Source organism: Rhodnius prolixus, unplaced genomic scaffold, assembly GCF_049639745.1.
Source record: "Rhodnius prolixus isolate KJV_2025 unplaced genomic scaffold, Rpr scaffold_6, whole genome shotgun sequence".
NCBI lineage: Eukaryota > Metazoa > Arthropoda > Insecta > Hemiptera > Reduviidae > Rhodnius > Rhodnius prolixus.
In genome coordinates, this window is record NW_027411634.1 from 5,487,803 (window position 1) to 5,504,919 (window position 17,117).

At 34.9% G+C, this 17,117-nt stretch overlaps 1 protein-coding gene across 9 annotated transcripts in view; it reads right to left on the minus strand.

Moving 5' to 3' along the window:
* The window catches only part of Sema5c (Semaphorin 5c), a 407,260-nt gene that overhangs the window by 331,462 nt on the left and 58,681 nt on the right, over positions 1-17,117 (minus strand). For all 9 annotated transcript variants that reach the window (XM_074140398.1, XM_074140399.1, XM_074140396.1 and 6 more), the window contains one exon: positions 6,778-6,824. The gene's annotated coding sequence lies outside the window, so the exon portion shown is untranslated. The remainder of the gene's footprint in view (positions 1-6,777; positions 6,825-17,117) is intronic.

Genomic DNA, 17,117 nt, shown 5'->3' on the forward strand with positions numbered 1-17,117 from the left:
ATGTGGGGACGTCAGAAAGCTGAATTCAGCGTGCCTCGCTTTCCACAGTTACAAAACACATCCGCTTTTCTAACAGTGGAAGTGAGCTATGTACAAGGTGTGTTCAAAAAGTAACGGGAATTTTCGTTTTTTGAAAAAAATATTTATTTATTCATCTACATTAATATTGTCGCCTTCAAAGTAGTCCCCTTCGCATACAATACACTTGTGCCAGCGCTTTTTCCAATCCTCGAAACACTTCTGAAACTCGATCTTAGTGATAGCTTTCAGCTCTTTCAGCGATTCGCTTTTAATGTCATCTATGCTTGTAAAACGACGGCCTTTTAATGTTCTCTTTATGTTTGGAAATAGAAAAAAGTCACATGGAGCCATGTCTGGCGAATATGGAGGCTGGGGCATCGTTAAAGTTTTGTTTTTGACCAAAAATTCACGAACAAGCAATGAAGTGTGAGCAGGTGCATTATCGTGGTGCAAAATCCATGAATTGTTTTGCCACAAATCCGGGCGTTTTTTTCGGATTGCTTCACGCAAACGGCGTTGAACTTGTAGGTAGTACTCCTTATTGATTGTTTGACCTTGTGGCAAGAGTTCATGATGCACTATGCCATTAAAATCGAAGAACACAGTGAGCATAACCTTCACATTCGACCGCACTTGTCGAGCCTTTTTCGGTCTTGGCGATCCAGAATGCCTCCACTGGGACGATTGAGCCTTAGTTTCGACATCATATCCGTAAACCCATGTTTCGTCACCTGTTATAACACGTTTCAGTAGATCCGCATCGTTGTCGACTTCATTGAGTGACTCTTGAGCAACTTCCATTCTCCGCTGTTTTTGTTCGAAATTCAACAATTTTGGAACAAATTTTGCTGCCACACGTTTCATACCCAAAACATCCGAAAAAATTTCATGGCATGAGCCAATTGATATGGCAACATCATCAGCGACTTCTCTGATTGTGATTCGGCGATCGTTCATAACCATTTCTTTCACTTTTTTCACGTTTTCATCGGTTGTTGATGTGCTTGGACGTCCAGGTCGTTCGTCATCTTCAACGTTTTCGCGGCCATCTTGGAAACGCTTATACCACTCGTAAATCCTTGTTTTACTCATAGCAGACTCACCATATGCCTTTATTAACATTTCACAAACTTTATTTCATTTTTTACGCAAAATTTAATACAAATTCTTTGATCCATTTTTTTTAACAAACAAAAATCGCCAAGCTCGAAAAACACGTCTAACCTTAACGGCTGCCACTTAAGAAGTAAACAATGAATATTACTGAAAATTTTATCCAACTTCAGGGGCATGTGTACCAACATAATAAAAAAAAAAATTTTACAATCAGACTCTCCAAACCCGCGAAATTTAAAAATTCCCGTTACTTTTTGAACACACCTCGTATACGACCCACCACCAGTCAGGAGGAAAAATTAAGAACAACTTTAAGGAAATTGCTAAGTTTTACTGGGATCGCGTGAACTGATATCCAAACATTTCAATAACATGAATTTTGGATGAAGATAATATTTTGGTACTATGACCGATCATAATCTGTAAATCGATATATTTCTGCTACTTTTACGAGGAAGGAAGGTTTCTTAAAGGTTAGTCTAGGGGGTGGTTTGTTAGGTAGTCTAGTCAGACATACAAGATTGCTGTCAATGATAGCCAATCGTTTGGTAGATATAAGCTTAACTACGTACCGTAACTTTGAAATCCCTTAAAATAAGCTACCTCATTTCTAAGTAAAATAAAATCGCCAATTTTTCAGCCGAGGCTTAACGTTCTACTACCAAATTAGGGTATCAAGGCACAGGACGGAAGCAAGTACTTGACTATTAGCATTTTTTTCACCCAGAAAATGAGTGGCTAAATGCGGATTTCAAACTGGAGAACACTCACCAATTCCTTACTTCATAATCCGCGCTACTCCAAGCCAGTCCTATCTCATACTTATTGGTTCAAGTTCATGTTCACGGAAATAGTGTTAAGTTTAGCTTGTGGGTTTAATTTCCATAAACTAAACCCACCAAACCAATATAATGTTTATCAATTTTAATTATTATTATTATTATTTAATAACGATTTCCCTAATATTTAAACCCCTTAAACCGAATAAATCAGTTCGAAAATTTAGAAGTTATTCCTTGTGGAAATATCTCCATTTTCAAGGATTTTATCGCTCTTATCCTTTCGTAGCCATCTTTAGCAGTATCTAAACTAAATCTATAGACCGCAAGCGACAAAGCCTGTGTTCAAATAGACTAAGAACACTGAGCGAAAGATGTGTTAGAGTGAACCATAATGGCCTTTTGTAGTGGAAGTTATTTATACCTGCGGGTGACCTTATGTATTTGCCCTTTTAAAGGGCTTTATTAATGTTCAAGCTTTTTATTTCCATCATTTTATTGGTCAGAGCTTACTTAACTGTGAGCTTAATTCCAATTTTTACAATCGTATTTTCGTCAGGTTTTCAGAATTCATTTGGGGGTGGAAAAAAAAAAAATGATTGGAGTGTGTAAAGTTAGAAAAACTTGGTAAATTTAAGCCCAATTTTCCGATAGATAAAAATATCTGAAGCGGTTTTAAAAAAAGGGAAAAGTTTCGGTATTTATTTTCCGGCATTACTCCGATAATAAGATTTCCGTTTTACAGTCAGCGCAAAAATTCATTCCATTTCCCACTATTTCAGTGCTCAAATCTGAAGCCTTGCTCTTTCCTCTTCTAAACTATCTCCTCTCCCACTCAGACTGCCCTGGCCTAACTTTCTTTTATTAAGTGCACGAATTACCCCAAATTCTTTTGGGTTGACTTTTTAGAATCATCATTTACTCACATCCATAACCAGCTTAGCTTCTTCATAACCCAATTCATCCTTAATACTAAAATACTAAAACCTTCTTATTCTCTTTAATCTTTCTAAAGAGAAAGATTTTTCTAAAGTGGAAAGCCACTCACTCCTGCTTTTCACAAATCCCAGTTAACTCTACTTCATACATACATTCGTCTCCTAATTTCCACAGCTTAAACTCCACCTCCACCATATTCAGAGACAAACATTACTTGATTGTCAGCAAAAGGGAGACCTCCATCAGACCCACTCACATCCTAACATCTTCCTGTATCCAGAACACAAACATGCTAAAACGAATTAAAATCAACGTTAATTGCAGGATGTATATATCCAGCAAGAATATCTGCTGTTTCTAGCCAATAAGAGTCAGTAAATACAGCCAATCAGCTCATAAGAAAACAAAGAAAAAATTCACTTTATTAAATTTAATAAATTTAAAAAAAAAATTTTAGAATTAGGTCAAAACAAAATTAAAGTGAGTTTCCGTTTACGTACAAAGGTAAAAAGGTCTGTACGTAAAAAAAAAAAGGGTTAAAGTTAGTGAAAGAGAAAAAAACAGTTAGGGTACTTAGTAAAAACAAATAATCCTTCCTTGTCCAAAAGAATGGAGATACTCGTAGATCTGCAAGTGAGGGGCGCCGAATAGCAAAACGCTGAAATAAAAAACATTATCGTTTTATCTCTCTTTAGATTGCTACACCATTAATATGTGTGTAAACCAGCGCTCTAAAGGAACATATGTTCAATATGGCGAGACAATAAGGCACTTTACTAAGTGCGTTCATGAAATTAAAGAAATAAAAGATTTCATTGGTTTAGCACTTAATAAAGCTTCTTTTACTGTATTTCTGATTTCTATTTCTATCGTTCTCTTTCCAGTCTGCGAGTATGTATACGCTACGATTTAATGTAAATCTTTAAAAGGTAAAAAGATGCTAATGCACAAAATATTCTTCCGTTTCCGACTGACGAGCGGTTATAGGCTAGACCTGCAAAGCTAAGATGTATTGTTGGTTAGTGGGTTCGATTCCCGGTCTAGGTCTTGTATTTTATTTAATGGTTAATATGAGAAATTTGTAGTAAAGTATGTTAGGCGGTTATTGGCTAGACCCGCAAAACTAAGATGTATTGTTGGTTAGTGGATTCGATTCCTCATTCTAGGTCTTGGATTTTATTTAATGGTTAATATGAGAAATTTATAGTAAAGTATGTTAGGCGGTTATAGGCTAGACCCGCAAAACTAAGATGTATTGTTGGTTAGTGGATTCGATTCCTCATTCTAGGTCTTGGATTTTATTTAATGGTTAATATGAGAAATTTATAGTAAAGTATGTTAGGCGGTTATAGACTAGACCCGCAAAACTAAGATGTATTGTTGGTTAGTGGATTCGATTCCTCAGTCTAGGTCTTGGATTTTATTTAATGGTTAATATGAGAAATTTATAGTAAAGTATGTTAGGCGGTTATAGGCTAGACCCGCAAAGCTAAGATGTATTGCTGGTTAGTGTATTCGATTCCCCTGGTCTAGGTATTGTATTTTATTTAATGGCTAATATGAGAAATTTACTAGTTAAGTATGTTTATAAGTCGCCTTCGTACATAAACATAAAATAAAACTTAGTAATTTCATTGTAAACTTGATATCAAAATAAGCATGCGTAAAGTGTTAATTTCCCAATGCAAATTAGTGTTGAAAAGTTCTTGTCGCAAAGGCAGGTTTTCCGTAATCGTAACCATATGGCTCCCACCGATTTTACAGCACAACGGTAAGAAAAAGTAGCTTAAACAAACTTTTAAGGATAATCTAAACAGTTAGGCACAAATGATTTTGAAATTAATATTTCTTTTCTCAAAATGAGATTTCTTAAGATTTCGTAAAATGGTTAGGAAAAAAAAACTGAAAACTTATAATTTTCCATTAACATATTTCATTGTTTCTTTTTTTCATCTTGTTTTTACTTCTTCAACTTTTTATCCAGAAGTTTCTCAACCACATATTTCGAACAACTCATTTCAAGAGAAAGTAAAAAAGAAAAAGTTAAATCAGAGTCGAGTCTTAACAGCCTACTTAGTGGTTCCAAATTCCTAACCTAGCAGAGTTTAAGACTCTTTCCACTCCTTACCCCAAAAGCTTTTCCCCAAGTACAAAACAAAAGACGTTCTTTTAAAAAGCTCGCTTGCACACATACGTACGCACGAGCATTGTGCGAGTAAAGTAGTTCCCAGCTGTTAATAAATCTGCTAGGGTCCAAAAAAAAAAAGGAAAAAGAAAAGCAAGAGGAAAAATGAGGAAAGTGAGGGGACGAAAGGCCCTAATTACTTTGAGCTTAATAGAGACATATAAAGTCCATTAAAAGAAAAAGTTCGACTTTAAAACCATTTGTGCTGGAGGCGGCCGCAGAGATTGTTCATATTAGATAACTTTCGACTAATATGATTAATTATATTTCTAAAGTATAAAATGAAATAAAGTTGCGGTTTGGAAACACAAAAGAGCGAATCAAAAATGAATAGATAAACAGAGAAAAAAATTCTTAATTTTATAAATTAATGATAAAAGTGGCAATTAAAGTGGCATTAAGATTTCCAAAATACTCTAAACACAGAGGTACTAAGGAGTAGCTGGTACCACATTTTAAATCCTCTTCGTAGATGACAAGAATTTTCTAATTCCAGAAAAATTATTTTTAAATCCAAATAGCAGCGACGGAACCAAAGTTAAAAAAGGAAGTAATTAAAAACATGCAACCAGTTTACCAAATAGCTGACACTCCATCCAGAACATATCCGATCCTGTGTAAATGCCATAAGAAGAGATTTATCTTCACAGAAAACTGTGCAAAATAAAAGAGATGATAATTGCCTTTAAGAGATCTTCTGTGGCCGGCACAGGCGCAGGGGATTAGATATTAAACATAAAGGAGATTCACTTTCCAATTTCAAGTCCCGAAAAGAGTCTCTGAGATGGACTTATCTTCTTAAACTTCCGGAATTTATCATAATTTTCACTGATTCTGAATATCAATTAATGATCTTGGTTCCAGCAGTTTTACAAAAATATTAAAATTAAATTAAAAATTAAATAATTTGTTTTTTTTTTTAATTTATTTTGAGATTTACAATTTGTACATACCATGTACAATAGGTAAAAAGGAATATATAATAGATAAATGGATGCGTGAAAGGCAGGAGGAGAGAAATTTCTCAGCGGTAGCACTCTGTACAGGATATAATGATGTTTAAGTCTTCAGACTGCAAGGAAGTCTCGAGGGCTACTGGCGATTCAGTTGGCTAGGAGTATTTGGGATGTCAAAGAAGGCGAGAGACTGCTCAAGAGGATTAGAGCAAGGTGAGAGCAGTATACCACTGACGATTCAGTCGGCGAGGAGTATTAGGGATGTCAGAGGAGGCGAGAGACTGCTCAAGAGGATTAAAGCAAGGTGAGAGAGCAGTATAGTACTGACGATTCAGTCGGAGAGAAGGTCTGTCAGGAATGTCTGAGGAGACAAGAGACTGTACGAAAGGATTAGAGCAAGTAGAGAGAGAGCAATATAGTACTGACGATTCAGTCGGCGATTAGGATTGTTATGGATGGCAGAGGAGGCGAGAGACTGTACAAGAGGATTAGAGCAAGTGGAGAGAGCAATATAGTACTGACGATTCAGTCGGAGAGAAGGACTGTCAGGAATGTCTGAGGAGACAAGAGACAGTACGAAAGGATTAGAGCAAGTAGAGAGAGAGCAATATAGTACTGACGATTCAATCGGCGAGGAGTATTGCTAGGGATGTCAGAGGAGGCGAGAGACAGTACAAGAGGATTAGAGCAAGTGGAGAGAGCAATATGGAATTTTTTAAATAAATAAATTTTGAAAAAATCTCTTAAAAATAATAAATTAAACTAAAATAGTAGTACTTACGATTGGACTATTTCCTAAATTCTTGGTGGGCTGTCCTTCTGTGTCACCTGAAAAAGAATATCTCCATGTTAATTTTGACAATTATCAAATTTGAATGGTTGTTAGCCTAGGATATCCGCAAAGAAGTTAAGATCTATGCAGAAATGGACAGTTTTAATGTCCACAATGGGGAATGTACCTAACAGTCAGGAGAAACAGATTCTAGAAGAAATCTTAAATTTAAAAAATCAATTAAGACAATGTTTTCTCATCAAAACGTTTTTATACTTTTCTTTTTCCCCCCGGAGCCATTTTTAAGCAGTCATGACATAGCAAGTGATGTGTATTAATGACCCTGAATACAGCCAACGACCTACCAATTTTAAAAACGACTATTTTTGGAATAACCAGAAACTACCACATACTGATGGAATTCCAGGTAAAATTTAAGTGATGGACACACACACTAACTACTTCGTTTCTTTTCTACACGGGAAATGAGCAGGTACACCTCAGTATAAAAGCCATCAACCACCATTTTATTGGCCACAAACTTGGTGAACAACAAAAAGAAAATTTATTGTCTGTCACAGTTTTAAAAATAACCTAAACTGTGATCTGGAATAAATGTGAAGTATTAGGAAACTATCAAAATGGGAACTTTTCAAATAAAAACTGTTTACAACTAAATCTTTAGTTTATAAACTGTAGCACGTAGTAACGTTTACAGATTTGTAATCTAATGGATGTATAGAAGATTCTAGTATGTATAGAAGATTAAAGTGGGGAAATATCTATAAGGAATTTATGAGCATATATGCTGCTGGCCTTTGTAAGCATTATGTAATCACATTTCAGCATTCACAGACTAAAGTCAAAATAGAATTAGATAGAAATTCTTACAAAATATGCAAGAAATTGGACGACTGTATCTTAACAGCATGTAAAGTAATTGACTATTTTTTCTGGCAGGCATTACGTCCAACTACCAATTAGGTGTCGTGGACGGAGGCGACTAGCAAACATACTTTAACTATAAATTTCTCATATTAACCATTAAATAAAATCCAAGGCCTAAGACAGAAGAATCGAATCCCCTAACCAACAATACATCTCAGCTTTGCGGGTCTAGCCTATCTTAATTTACTATAAATTTCTAATATTAACCATTAAATAAAATCCAAGACCTAGACTGGGGAATCGAACCCACTAACCAACAATACATATTAGCTTCGCAGGTCTCGCCTCTAACCGCTCAGCTACCGTGGCGCCTCCTAACAGCAAGTAATACAAAAAAGAAAAAATCTTTAAAAATTCCCTTTTTATAGACATAGTAGGAGTAAATTCATTTTTTTGAGGATGAATATACAGGGTGTTCATTTTAAGACGGCTCAAATGCAGTTTACGCTTAAACGGTTAATCTGAGCAAAAAATTGGTAGAGGAAAAATTTGTTGTCCGTCACCTCTAGTTTCAGAATATGTGACTTGATTTTAGATTCCTGCCCGCATTCGCGGCTGACGCGCGACCAAAAGTAAGGGTTTTTCAGTTGACCCCCATTTTCATATACACAGTTTTAAAGAGTACCAAAAAGTTATGAAAGAAACCGGAAACCGCAATTCGATATCTTTAAAAATTAAAAGGTGCTAGGCCATTTCAAAATGTGATAATTTATTACATCATATTTCAATTATTTAACTTGTTATCAAAGAGAAAGAAGAGCACGTGATAGGTCATTTTTATGTATTTTTTCATCTTCTTTCTAATAAAAATATGGCCAAGGCAGTAAAGCTAATATTTTTCTTAATACGTAGGGAAATAAGTAGTTTTCCGAGTGATTTTCTAAGAAAAATCAAATGTTAAGAGCTTTAGATGTTCTCAAGCATAGATCAAAAAAGGGCTAAAAAAATAATTTTACTTCTGTTACAAACAAGTAGGTTAAAATACTTTTTTTGGTAATTTTCGGATAGTTGCGTTTAATCACCCAAAAAAATTGGAAATCTATCATTATCATAAATTATTTATTTCTGTATTTATACAAAGTTGCATGTTACAGAAAGAGTTAGCCTTTTACTGTACTGTAAGAATTAAGATTCAAAAATAATTGAAATAAACAAATTTATACAGAAATTAAACGTAATACAACTGCAGTTGAACTTAAAAAGAAAAAGTAAAAAGACACTCAACAGTACATAAACTGTTCTTCTCTTTTGCTCATATACGAAAGGAAACAAACTAAGTGTTAGCTCAGGAAAATAACATCAATAAATAACAGTAAATAGGAATCTAGGCAGTACAAAATCATACAATTAATCCTTCGCATTACTGACTGAAATAACATCATTACACAATAGTTCTAGTGGGCACAGGCTGGGCATTACTTCTTGTAGCAAAGTACTACGTAATCTCATTGGAAATCTTCTATCTCATATTTAATTGTTCAATATCTTTCATTTAAAGGTTCAAACTTATTCCTTAATTTATCTAAAAATGCACTTGTGTAGCATGTACTGTGTCTTCAAAGGTGCCTTCTCTGGTGAAGTGTCTTTGGCGATAACACTTATAGCAATGAAACAGCAGTAAAAGCAATGTGAGCAATTAAATTAACCAATTACAAACAAAAATAATTACTAAATTAATATCAGCATTGTCAGCGTATTGCATACATAAAGCAAAAACAAAAAAAGTAAAAAAATTATAATAATACGAAAACATATCATAACGAAATAACAACAACGTTATCTGTTAAAAGATAAAGCAAATAACCCTAATTAGTAAATATGTAGGTGGTTATATTATAACAAGCACGGGAGGCAAGCTACAAAATAATTAACATATCATTTGCATACAATGCGTTCTTGAATATGAAATCAAAATTTTGTTTCCTAGAATATTCAGGGGGGAGTAGCTGCGTTGGGGGGTGAGGGGTGGGGTGGTGGGGGGGAATTGAGCAGTTAGATTTGAAGTAACCAAGAGGGGGAGCGGGAACGGGTAAGAGAATAATACTGCAAATTGTGTTCTGCAAATTGTGTACTGCAAATTGTTACAACGAACACTCACAATTGCTGTATTACAAATCTAAAGTAAAATATATTCAAAAGCAGATGAAATGTTTCATGTTTTGAGTAATGATGAAAGCAGATGCTGGGAATTTATTAAAACATATAACATCGATATTCGTGCGATAATTAATAGAAATTCAATTCATTGAAAGTACATATGATTAAGTCCCCCAGTGTTGGATAATACGAGGTGTGGCTATTAAATAACTAGACTGATGCTGCTACAGAAGAACTATGCATGCGCCAAATCCTAACGACCGCGACAGCTGTGCAGCGTAAAGCCTTCTCTTTCGATTTAACAGCGTCTCACGTGTTTGTAGAGGAAATCTGTCTGACCGGAACCGTCGTTTGTGCGCTAGAGGTGTTAGTTTCGTTTTGCCGAAAACATGATACTACACATGTAGTAGAGCAACGAATTGTCGTGAAATTTCACATGAAACTGGGTAAAACCTCTACTGAAACTTATCTTTTATTAAAAGAAGTTAATGGCGATGAATGTTTATCACGTGCGCAAGTTTTTGAGTAGTTTAAGCGTTTCCAAGATGGCCGAGAAGACGTCGGAGATGATGACCGCCCATATCGAAAACGGATGAAAATATCGATTATAATTAATAACATTACTACCGTGAGGTGCTTGCTCAACTCTGTTAAAGAGTAAGGAAAAAATGACCCGATTTGTGGAAGAAATGGGTTCTCCACACTGCATTGTCTGTCGCAAGACGTTTCTAGCCAAGTACAACATCCCAGTTTATATGGCCATCCGCCTTATTCGCCTGACCTGGCGGCCCCATGTGACTTTTATCTGTTGCCCAAAGTCAAATCTGCATTAAAAGGAACACGATTTCAGTCCGCTGTGAAGCTGTGAAAGAAAAAGGTGCACGCGTCATGCAGCAGCTCACAGAAAAAGACTTCCAGCACTGTTTCCAACAATGGTAAATTCGCATGGAGCGTTGTAGGGATAGGGGAGGGGTGTGTATTGAAGGTGATAATAACTAAATATGTATAAATTTAAAATAAAATGTTTTACAGCAATAGTCTCGTTATTTAATAGCCACACCTCGTATTTTCTATTTTTATCGATTGTAGCCTGCATGTTTATTATATTCCAGACAGGTTTCAGACTTTCCACCTTTATCAGAGATGGATTAATAGGTTTGGTGAAGAAATTCCAGAATATAACCTCCCTTACTCAGTCAGTAAGCGTAGTATGAGACGGAAACATCAAAAATGTCCAAATAACTGAAAAATTAATTTAGTGGTAAACAAGAGATTGGGTGTTTTAATCGATTTAATTTAATTTAAAAATCGATAATTTGCACGATTCGTGGAGAGTTTTGATAGATAGAGTTTAGATAGTTAGGATCTGAACATTAAACTGAAGAAATTAGAAGCTTTTAATCGGAACCACAGGCAGGTTATCCAACTTCACGAGAGGGATTTTTTTTGTTCTATTAATTGCAGAGGAACCGGTAAGCAGATTAAGGGAGCTTATGGTTACTACTTGGGTTTTTTTAACACGTCAAAAAGGAAGTCTAATCAGGGAAGTAGCAAAACTTGACAATGTTTTAATATTTTATTTTTTAGAAAAACAAAAATGCAACAATATCGTATTATGTTGGTATTTATTGTTAAAATACAATCGATTCAACTCAATTCAAATACGATCTATTGTTCCGTTCTGCACGCCCCCCACAATTTAGTTACTTGTTTGACAATATCATTTGAATGAGAATACAACTAACCAATTAAATGTTAAATTACATTATCTAAGATTTCTCCAACAAAACAATAACCCAATCATCATTGTCCAAAAAGCTCTCCAAATTCCCTCCAACCCCCCTCCAAAAACCCTCTCCACAAACTTGCCTAATAACAGAACCCCCCCCCCCAGAGCTCTCTCTGTCTGTTGTTTGTGTCCAATCTATTGTTGATAGAAATTTCACTAGCTAATCTTAGTTGCAGCCTTTCTCCCCAAGGGACATTGCTCCCTCTCTTTCTAGATGAGTGGCTATATTCAGCCGAGTGTATCTGTTGGACTACTAAGTGCAACTTTGGCATGCGTATCAAATCAAATTTCTAGCTTGGTTGTCATCAAAGTTATGGTTACATTAAAGTGGTTGGAGTGAAGGAAAGCAGCTCCCCTTAGTCACTCGGGGGAATAGAACAAAGATTTTGGGGAGATTACAGATTAGTGGTTTTGAGGTGCGTGGCAATTTTCTGTTTTCAACTTTTACCGGAAATATTCGGTTTGAGTGCGTTTTTTTGGGGGGGGGGATCAAGTGGAAATGGAGGTCCCGGGTTCGAATCCAGCTCATGACACTTAGATTTTCATTTCCTAGGAGCTTCTTACAGCTCACTGTCCGGAGGCCGACAGTGCACTGGAAAAAGCTCCGGGCGCCAATAACCTGAGATGCTGACGCGTCTTAAATAATAATAATTAAAAGAAAATGGAAATTAAAACTGTCAGTTTAAAAAAGGACAGTTGTATAAGGGTTTATCGTCAAAAACTGCACGAAAAAGCGTAACGTTGAAAAACACCCAACTTTAACAATTTTTTTCTCTTTTTCTATAAAAGATAAAATTCCCAAATTTTCTTTATAATATAGGGTAAATCCTCCTTTATAACTGTAATTTTTTTTTTTGCAACATCCTAAATTAAATAGATATCGAGAAATACGTTGCTGAAAATGAGCAAGAACGGCATTTTCAGAAAATGTTATTGTTCTTCTTCTTGTTACCTTTTTTTGTAAACAACGTAGCGCATAAACGCGTGAACCGATTTTCATGAATGAGTATGAGTTTTAAAAAATGTCTTCCAATAATAAATCTTATACACATGAGTTATAGCCCGCCATTTTGACAATCGTATTTTCGTACGATTTACGAATCGTACTTAATATGCACTTTCCTGTGTAATATATTTAATTATGACTGCGGATTTCTATCCACAGTTCATTCTTTTCATTTTATTTTGTTACTGCTACTGGGAGTCGTAGAGTATACTTATCCACGGCTACCTAAATTTCTCTATAAGTTACAGAGAAAAGCGTCCGTTTTTACCCGAAATGCTGCGTTTGCCTTAACTTCGTAAAACTTAGAACTGCAACTTCTTAGTTGTGTTTTATTTTTTTCCCAATCAAGCCACCCGTATTGGGGCTTACCACATCATCCCAAAGTTCTATAGTCTTAGCTAATAGTCTGATTATCTCCTGTATAAAACTATTTGACTTTATAAGCAGAAAAGCTATATAGCCTTTTTTATAAAGGAAGAATGAAATTCACTAGATTTAAACTTCTTTACCGCCTACAAAAGTTTCAACATCTTAGAAAATGGAGGTAATTAAAAACGTCAATAGAATCGTACGAATATATGCCAAAAGAAAGAAGATGGTGAGTTGATCTGAAGAAAGTAAAATTGGAGGTTATTCATGTCAACGAGACTTCGGGGGCAGGATTAGTCTTAAAGCCGCATTTCCGGAAGATAACCCAATCGAAATATCAAATTTTAATCTTTTCCGCTTTTGAGTTATGCTGGCACATACAAACAAACAAAAAATTGTAAAAAAAGAAAAACACTTTCGATGGTCAGTAGAGCCTACAAAGATGTATTTCCGGTATTAAAATAAGAACGAAAAAGATCATTAACGATTTCCAACTTTACATTAAAAAAAAAATTCTAACTTTATCTCTAAAGATCTGACGTGCTTCCCAGATAGCACATCCTCCGTCGAAAACTACTGTCCAATTGACGCAAGTGTTTCTCATATCAAACCGTGACCAGGATCTAGCAAATTCCGTTAGCAACTGATTTCCATTCCATAACGTCAGAATAATGCTGACTTACATCCTGTCCATTATTGGAAACACGTTTCTTATTTCTTGTACATGTCAAACCCATAATTGTCTGATTTTCTGTGTTATTCTATTTTCTTTATTCAAGTCTTGTTGATGACCGCTTTCCAATTTTTCAACTTCAGAGTTTAGTAAAAGAGAAAATTCCAGCGCACAAATTTGATGTACCACAAAAGATGAAGATAAATATTCGAAAGCAAAAGATTTAATAACTACACGTAAATTAAACTACAAACATTAATTAACAAAAAACTCGTTCTAATCACCAGTTTGAGGTCGACGTCAACAGGAGCTTAAAGATTTTCTACGTGAAAGGAAATCGATACGTTCTTCAATTCAATAATCATCCAATCAAACCAAAAGAGGAAACCATTTGCATCTTATTATTTCAACAAAGCGATCTTAAATGTTTTGCTTTGCATAACAACTAAGCGAGCTAACAACAGTGTCAATGCTTTTTTTGCATTAGTGATTCATTAGATGCAGGTGAATTAAATGCATAAGACGTACAGATTCATTATGATGACTCATAAACAAACCTTATATCGATAACACTTTCGATTGTTTCAAACTTTCAACATTCTGCTACTTAGGTAAAGGAAAAGAGGACAGTACTGAGATTAGGCGGAAGTTTTGTTAAAAATACGTTTTCACCGGATATATCTCCTTTGTGGTTCACTGATACAGGAAACAGTGTTTTTTTTTTAGTATTACTAGCTTTGTGGCGTGCCTGTAAGTATAATATCCCGAGAAATTACAAGAAGCTGAAATCTAATATTTTGATCTGTTCCCAAAACAGAACTCTATTGTAGCAATGATGTACCAAATTCCATAGGCATCGTAAAAAATATAACTCTACTAAATGGTTTTTCACTTTTTTCAAGATTTGCACACAAAAAAAATGGCTACAACAATTTTCCGTAACTATGTACATCTACAGCGTGCATTTCAAATATTTACCCCGGAAAATTGAGGGAAAAGGGAAACCTTAGAAGTATGCAGGAGAAGGAAATGGTTGTACACTTTCCATAAGTTACATTTCGTCATAATATGCACTTTCCTGTATTAAATATATTTTATTATGGCAGCGAACGTCTATCCACAGTTCATTCTTTTCATTTGGTTCTATTACCGCTGCTGGGAGTCGTAGAGTATATACTTAACCACGGCTTCCTAAATTTGTCTATAAGTTACAAAGATAAGCGCCAGTTTTTTACCCGAAATGCTGCGTTTGCCTTAACTTTGTAAAACTTACGAGCTGCAACTTCTTAGTGGTGCTTTATTTTTCCCCCCCAATCGTGCCACCCATATTGGGCAGGGAATAAATTTTAACCACATCCTCCCAAAGTTCAATAGTCTTAGCTAATCGTCTTGATTATTTCCTGTATAAAACTATTTCGACTTTATAATCAGAAAAGCTGAATAGCCTTTTTATGAAGAATATCGCGTTACAGGCAACACTGTCGAATCAATGGACACTGCTCCTAGGAAAAAGAAAAACCTAAGTGGCCAACAGCTGGATTCGAACCCAGGATCTCTGTGTTGCAATCTAAAATGCGCTATTTTACATTAAATATTCATAATATAGTTAAATAAAATTTGCAACCTCATTTATGTATTTGGCAGAAATATTAAAAGGCCACAAATGTAACTGGACTTTTTATCCTTGAAATAAATAAACGAATGTTACTTCGTTTAACTCCCACTAACAACGTTATTATAAACTTAGTCCTGAAGTGCTTTCAGATTAAAAGAAAAATTTAATACGCAATACTTGTTTTTATAAGTGACACTGACTTTTTTTTTTAAGCTCAATGCTTTACTACGCAATTAAAAAAAAAAAATGGCGTCGGCGTTAAGCGTAGGTTTTTTTTCCTTACATCACATAAGCACAAACAAAAATACGTTTTATATAATTACGTTTATAAAAACATTTTGAAAATTATGTATTTATTCACAAATGATGATTTATTTTCTAACAAAATACATTTTATTGGTTTCAAATCTTTAAATATTGCTAAAAATTAAAAAAACGGAACTGTTCAAAGTTATGTAACTTGTACTAGATATATAACACCCAAAGCCAATCATGTAATGGCGTATTAACCTCAATCAAGCATTGAAACTGAACCCAATATATCAAGTGAAATTAAGTATGAAGTCTTTACAAATATTAGCCTCAAAAAGAAATCTCCTGAATGATTCTGATAAAAATTAAATCAAAAAACAAAAAAAATTAGAGATTCTCTAGTGTGATAAGCCCAAAATTTCGAACTAAATCTTCTGAAAACTGCCAAACTTTCCTTCCCAAATCTATAACTAAGAGAGCTAAATCATTAAAAGAATATTAGCGAATAGATTTCCAGTAGTGAAGAGCAATGAACAAGAGAACCAGAATATGGAAGAAGAATAAACAAGAGTTTCTGGGCTCCAGGATATCTTAAAGGTGGGTGGCCTGCTTGGTGGAGCATTTTGAAAATATAACTCACAAGAATCTTTTTTCGATCATGTCTAAAGATTAATGAGTTCAATACCCAACAAGAGATCGTTTGAAACTAAAGCTGTTATCACAATAAATTAAAACTTAATTAAACCCAAAAAAACAATATATCGTAGATAGGATGAAAAAATAACTGCCAGTATCAGTCATGACAAACTTTATTATGCCGAGCTTTCGACCTAGGGACTAGGTCATCTTCAGGGCCGTGGAAAGTGCTAGAAATGATATACATATCTAAGACAGAAAACAGACTAAATTTCACTAACTGACACCAACAATTAAAACAACATATACACCAAACTTACTACAAAATACTTGACAATTGGTAACACTGACTTCCACACAACCAAACACATATCACACACAGACCGATCACACTCAGTCCATGAACAGACTAGACAGAAGACACACTAACCCTCTAATGATGTAAAACAGAACATTGTAAATTAGCCCTGAAGATGACCTAGTCCCTAGCTCGGAAAGCTCGGCAGAATAAAGTTTAAAATGACTGAAATCGGCATTTTAGTTTTTGTCATCCTATTGAAACTAAATATTAATCAGTCACCAAAAATAATGAACAGCAAAATGTAGATGTTTCTAAGCCGAAACAAAATGGTTTTTCACGTAAACAACTGTCTTCTGAAATCTTTTTGAAACTTAAATTTTGGTAGCGTGATTACACGGTATCTTTCATTGGTGAATCTAGAAGGAAATAAAGTGGCCAAATCAAGTGTACCTTATCAAAGGGGGAACATCCTTATCTACAGAGAGATAGTAGCAGGCAGTCCACTGTTAATGTAGTAATCCATGTTTACAGACCATTCTATTCACAATTACAAAATGGAGGTCTTCAGGAAATCCTTTTTCTTGGAATTAGTTTGTATTCTCTTCAGTCTAATTGCTTGTATAGCTTCATTCATAGTCCTAGAAATGAGTGGTATTTTTATGA